The sequence below is a fragment of the Nicotiana tabacum genome, chromosome 17 (assembly GCF_000715075.1).
Source record: "Nicotiana tabacum cultivar K326 chromosome 17, ASM71507v2, whole genome shotgun sequence".
Classification (NCBI taxonomy): Eukaryota; Viridiplantae; Streptophyta; class Magnoliopsida; order Solanales; family Solanaceae; genus Nicotiana; species Nicotiana tabacum.
The window spans coordinates 83,789,213-83,796,271 of record NC_134096.1 but is presented as its reverse complement, the minus strand read 5'-3'; positions in this window follow the sequence as shown (position 1 = coordinate 83,796,271).

The window sequence follows — 7,059 nt, the reverse complement described above, 5'->3', positions numbered from 1 at the left end:
GCCTAAACCCTTCTGAAAAGACCTCCAAAAGTTAGCCGTAAATTGAGCTCCTCGGTCTGATATAATAGATACCGGCACACCATGAAGCCTAACAATCTCCTTGATATACAACTTCGCATAATCTTCAGCCGTGTAAGTTGTCTTAACTGGTAGAAAATGGGCAGATTTTGTAAGTCGATCAACTATCACCCAGATGGAGTCAAACTTATGATAAGAGCGAGGTAATCCAATAATGAAGTCCATATTAATCACCTCCCATTTGTAGGTCGGAATCTCTATATTCTGAATCAATCCACTGGGTTTCTGATGCTCGATATTTACTTGTTGATAATTAGGACACTGGGCTACAAATTCTGCAATAGACTTCTTCATGTTACCCCACCAATACTGCTCCTTAACGTTATGATACATCTTTGTCGAGCCAGGATGGATAGAATATCGGGACTGGTGAATCTCAATCATAATCTTCTCTCGCAACCCTGCCACACTAGGTACACATAATCGGCCCTGGTATCTCAGTGTCCCATCTCCTCCGATCTTGAAAGCTGTAATCTTACACTGCTGAATTCCCTCTCTCAATCTTACTAAGGTAGGATCTTCATATTGCCGTGCTTTTACCTCGGCTACCAAAGATGATTCTGCTGTATTCTGTACAGTAACACCTCCGTCATCAGAGTCCAACAATCTGATTCTCATATTGGCCAGCTGGTGAAGCTCTTTGGTCAACCCTTGTCTACCTGCCTCAATATGTATTAAGCTTCCCATTGACTTACGGCTGAGAGCGTCTGCCACAACATTAGCTTTACCGGGATGGTACAATATCTCGACATCGTAGTCTTTCAGTAATTCAAGACACCTACGCTGCCTCAAATTCAACTCCTTCTGCTTGAAGATTTATTGTAAACTCTTGTGATCTGTGTAGATGTCAACATGGACGCCGTATAAGTAGTGCCGCCATATCTTCAAAGCATATATTACTGCAGCCAATTCCAAATCATGAGTCGGGTAATTCTTTTCATGCTTCTTCAATTGTCTTGATGCATGAGCAATCACCTTCCCACGTTGCATCAATACGCACCCCAAACCTATACCTGAGGCATCACAATATACCACATAACCTTCTGTTCCTTCTGGGAGAGTGAGCACTGGCGCGGATGTCAATCGATTCTTTAGCTCCTGAAAACTATGTTCACAAGCATCAGACCACTGGAACTTAGTTTTCTGTGTTAACTTAGTCAATGGTGCTGATATAGAGGAAAACCCTTCTACAAACCGCCTATAATATCTTGCTAGCCCCAGGAAGCTGCGGACTTCTGACGGTGTTGTAGGTCTCGGCCAATTCTTCACTGCATCGATCTTCTGAGTGTCGACCTTAATACCCTCATCAGATATCACATGGCCAAGGAATGCTACTGAGTTCAGCAAGAATTCACATTTAGAGAGCTTAGCATATAACTTATGATCCTGAAGGGTCTGGGCATAAGCCTGAATACGGGAAATATCCATGCCCTCTACCAAGGAGGCTGTTGTGCACTCATTTATCAGATGTGGTCACCCTATCACTCATCTCGGCCACCATATGGGGAGTATACCTTGATAAAGAATCAAACTATATACTATACTCTCATGCACTCATATTACCCTGTCGAAGGTTCAAGAACTTATCAGCTCTAGCTCATCGTATCTCAGCTGGTAAGTAGTGATGAAGAAAGGCCTCAGAAAATTCCTTCCACATGGCTGGAGGAGCGTTCAGACCCCTAGATCTCTCCCAACTATCATACCATAAAATCGCTAAATCCCAAAACCGATAAGAAGCCAACTCTACTGCCTCCGTATCACTAGCATGCATAACCCGCAATGTACGATGAACCTGATCAATAAATGTTTGTGGGTCCTCCTTGGGATCTGATCCGGTAAACACTGGAGGGTCTAGATTAATAAAATCACGAACTCTCGCACTAACCGGTTTATCAGCAACACCGGTATTCTGCCTCTGAGCCTGAGCAGCTACCAAGCTAGTCAACAACTGCACTGCACTGCGCATATCGTGGTCTGTAGTGCCAGACGGTGGAACTGGATGTACTGGGTGCCTCCTAATATCCTCTGGAGGAGACAGAGAGGTATGAGACGGCATCTCACTCTGAGGCTCACTTTGGCCTGCTATGGCTGGAGGCACCAGAATGTTACCCTCTCCTACAGCTGTATCAAGCCGTTTACTAATCGCTTGCTTCCTAGTCGAAGGCATCGCTAAAAGAAAACAAGGTGAATATTAGATATGAACACTTACGACTCAACTATACGCACGATCTAGATTCAGGAAGAAGGTAACAACCCTAGATGTCACGTAGCCTCCTGATTATAAATGTGGCACGCTACACATCCATAATCAAAACTCTACTAGACACGGCTCATAGACAACCCCTAGGACAGACTTGCTCTGATACCAAGTTTGTCACGACCCAACTGGAGGGTCATGACTAGCACCCGGGCCATACTTGCCGAGCACCAACGTACATTTTATCTAACCTTCCTTATTATCTTTAAGGGCCGACAAGACCAATATAAATGAAAGACATCGATCATGAACATCCAACAATGAAAGATAATGTCATGAACATATGTAACATGGGACGACAAGACTGTCAAGAAACTATATATAAGGTACGAGCTACCATGGTGCCATGAAAGACTATACAACAAAAATCAGCCGACAAGGCATTCCAAACCATACATGAGTCGACACCTGTCTATGAGCCTCTAAAAGAACATAAGTGCTACAACATTGCCGGAACAGGGCCCCGACATACCCATAATGTCTATAACAAAAATGCATACCAAGACCACGGCAAGTCCGGAGAAAGGATCTTGCTAATAACGCTGAATCGGATAGCCTACTGTGATGGGGGAGCTGCGTCTACCCGTCTATCAGGACCTGCAGCACGACATGCAGCGTCCACAAATAAAAAGGACGTCAGTACGAATAAAGTACTGAGTATGTAAGGCAGAATAGCATAAGTAAGAACAATAATGTAAACAGTGATAGGGAATATACAACCTGTGACATCTGGGTACCTCTGAGGGCTACTGACATAAAATACATGATACATACATATATATATATATACATATATATATATATATATACATAAACGTTTAAAACATATGCCTTTGTGGGCATCATCATCATCATATCGTACCCGGCCATAATAGGCTCGGTAAAACGTACCCGGCCATCATAGGGCTCGGTAGAATCGTACCCGGCCACGTGGAGCTCGGTAAAACCCAACTGATCAGTGGTTGCACAATAGGTGCCATACCCGGCCAACTATAGCGCGGCTCGGTAGAGTAAAATAGATACATATATATGATGCATGCTGGACTCATTGGAATCACATTTTGAACCTTTCGGAGTGACGTAAGGTCGGTATCCTTCGTACACGTTATTAGGATTAACTCTTCATCAAGAAACTTATAAGAATCAGGAACTACCAACAACATTGATAATATAAGAATAAGAGAAGTAACATCAATACCAATCGTTTCATAAGAAGGGCAGCAATGTAAGTACTGCTAGCTTCTAAGAGTAGAGTATCTTTGGGAGCTCGTTCATTACATTATGTACAATCGGAGTCGTGCAAAAGAATGAAGGGGATAGACTCACATACCTTGTATATACTGCCCAACCTCAAGCTATGCAAATGTCACGACTCCTTAGTCTACAATAAGACAAATGACACTATCATTATCGTTTAAGCGTCGTAACTATTATGTATCGACCACATCCTATTTTACGATGAAACGGACAGCACCTCCCCTATTTATATGACTTCCCACAAGTCAATACAATCACCAAACAGCCCAAACAACATCATTAATAATCATATTGAGCCTCCAAAACAGTCCACCAACCAACAACATTACTACCAAGCTTTTCGATATATATATTTCACAAGTTCTAGCTTCAACGACTTAGCTGCAACTTGGATAATCTTAAATATATATAGAGTAAGAGGTTCCTTACCTTTAAACAGAAAGAACAACTCCAATTTGACCTTAATTTTCCACAAAATATCCCTTCAATTCTGCCACAAGAACAAGGAAGCGAAACTAGCAATTAATTCGGGTTTTTCGGCACTAGAATTACTTTAGAAGACTTGAAATCACCTAGGGTTGATATTAAAAACTTGAAGGTGTATTTACAGAACATAAAGCACTTAAAACAACCTCCCACACGAGCTGGAACAACACAAAAATCAGCAACAACAAGAAGAACAAGAAACTTACTAGCGCCACGGGATTCCCGATATTTGATTTGTGTTGTTTGCCCTTTGTTTGGGTATTGGATCATGAGAGAACCTTGAGAGACTGTTTTTAGGGTTATAAGGTCTGAATATACTGAAATATAATGACTTAAAACGGGGTTGAGGTATCTTATATATGTCCATATGTCTTAAACCGCCTTTGTGGGCCCCATAGAGAGCAGCTTGGCGCACTCTCGCGAAAATGCGAATATCTCTCTATTCCGAGATCGTATCAACAAACGGTTTAATGAGTTGGAAATTAGACTCATAGATCTTCAATTTGATAGGTAGATCACCCCATAATTCCAAGCACATTGGAAGAAAAATACAGTAACATTTGACCTAAAGTTTAAGTAAAATTATAAACCTAAGTTGCGACAACTTTTATCGACTTTTGTTTCATAACTCGCTTGACTTCAAGACTTATGATGCGGATATTATATGATTCAAATACATTAAAACAAGACCTCTTGGGACAGTTAATCACCTCTAGTGTTACCCGAAAATACGGATTACAACATCCTTGATTCGTTTAACTTCTAATATTTATTAATCACTCTTATACACCCTTGTATCGTTTAAGACCAATAGGATTAACTTCTTATCATCTCAAAGATAATATCTTCTTGGATTTACATCGACTACTTACGACGTGATCTATGGTATGCGAATTTGGGTTGTAACACACAATATACAAGGAACAAAAGATACATGACCCCGAAATGAAGTGGGGCTCACCAAGTGAGCTGGGAAGAGAGTGTACCGCTATCACTGATCAATGTCTCCTACTGTGGAACCACCTGCATCTATTGAAGATGCAGCGCCCCCGGAAAAAAGGGACATTAGTACATATAAAATAGTACTAGTATGAATGACAAAACACCCTATCAATAAAATTATAAATAATACAAGGAATAACAACCATAATATCACTAGAAGCCACAGACAACATCAAACCTCAAATTAGGATCAAGACAGTGTTCAAATTAATTTCCGTATCTTAAGTTGGGAGATTTTTAATTCCAATATACCACCATTCATGATACCAATATTCACAATACCAATACCACCATACTTTTATCACGGAGTCCGATCACGACCCGATCGGCTAGGCCATCTCATTAGAGACATCAACCACAATCACAATATCAATTTATAATTTCCAACAAAATCACCACCATGTGTACGGCATGGCGTCCGATCACGACCCAATCGGCTAGGTCGTCTCATTCGAGACTTCATCCTTTTTATACCAATCATCTCATTCCATACTTCTTTCACATCTTTTCATTTTATTGGCACTAGTGGCCATAATTATAAAATCATTCTTGGCACGTCGGCCGTATTTAGTATTTCATGCTCACCTTTTTAACTTTCAAACATCATCATCATCATCATCCACAACAAGGCATTTCAAATCAATATTTTTAGTACATATGTGAGCACTTGAGAGTCTTAGGCACATATAGATTTTTCACAAGATTTGGTATAATAGCCTTCGTTTGGACTTGGCTTGAAGTCGAAATATTTTTAATGCACAACTCATACTTTGAACACATTCTCAAATGATAACATAACATGATAAAAGCATTTGGTATACATATTGAACATATATATTTCAACACAACTCATTCAGAATAGCCAATTATTTTGTAGTGAACCACTTGGGACTTACATAAATTACATGAATACCGTGGGATTTAATTCTAAGAGAGGAGTTTGGCCAACACACCTCGATTTGAGCTTTTCTTAAATTACTACAATGTTCCGAAAATTCTAGCAATCCCAATCTCAACCTTCAAGCTCCGAAAATACTACAATGCTCCAATTGATTAAAATGTCCAAATATCACCCACAATTAAATACCTACCATTAGATATCCCAACTACATCAAAATAAATACGAAAAGATTCATAAATATCCATTTAGGTTTCACAATTCGGCAACAAGCCTTCAACCATCCCAAATTATCCAATAGGCTCATCCATTAGCCTATTTAGTTTAATTCTTATTATTTAATACTCATTTGGAGTCATTAATAATACTACATTAATTACCCAACATCATCAAGTCACTATTTATTGCCTTCCCCAACAAAACTCTAGGTTCAAGAATATCCATTTCAAGAACTACTGTTGTATCTTATCCAAATGGTGATTCCCAATTAAATTCGTTCATCAATTAAGTTATCAAGTCTATTGAAATCATTAGAAACTCAAGACATATGTATTTATATCAATTCATCACTATTCATCTTCTTCTTTACCCAAAAATGGCATTCTCAAGACCCACCCTTAGGGTTCATACAATATCCCTTTATAACTTTAAATAAAACTCATAAACATGCTACCCATACTCCAATATGACATATATATAAAACTTAAGTGAAGAGATTACCTCTTGGTGGAAGAATCTCACTTTTTCTCTTTTTAGTGTTCTTGAAGATTCAACCCATTTCCTATGAATTTGATCCATAATAATGTTAGTGTTATCACTAAATGATATTATATAATCATCCTTGTGCCAAAACAACTTACCTTGAAGTGTATCCATGGTGGAAGAGCTCCTCCTTCTCTCTAGAAATTCATTCCAAGATGAAGAACTAATACATTCTCTCTCTAAGCCCACGTTTTCAGCTCCTTAAAATGGCCCTTGAAGCTGCGTAGCCTCCTGTGTAGGCTACGCACAAAGGCTACGCAGGATGGACTTCCATTACCCTTCAATTAGAAGTTGCTGAATTTGCCTACGCAATGGTGCG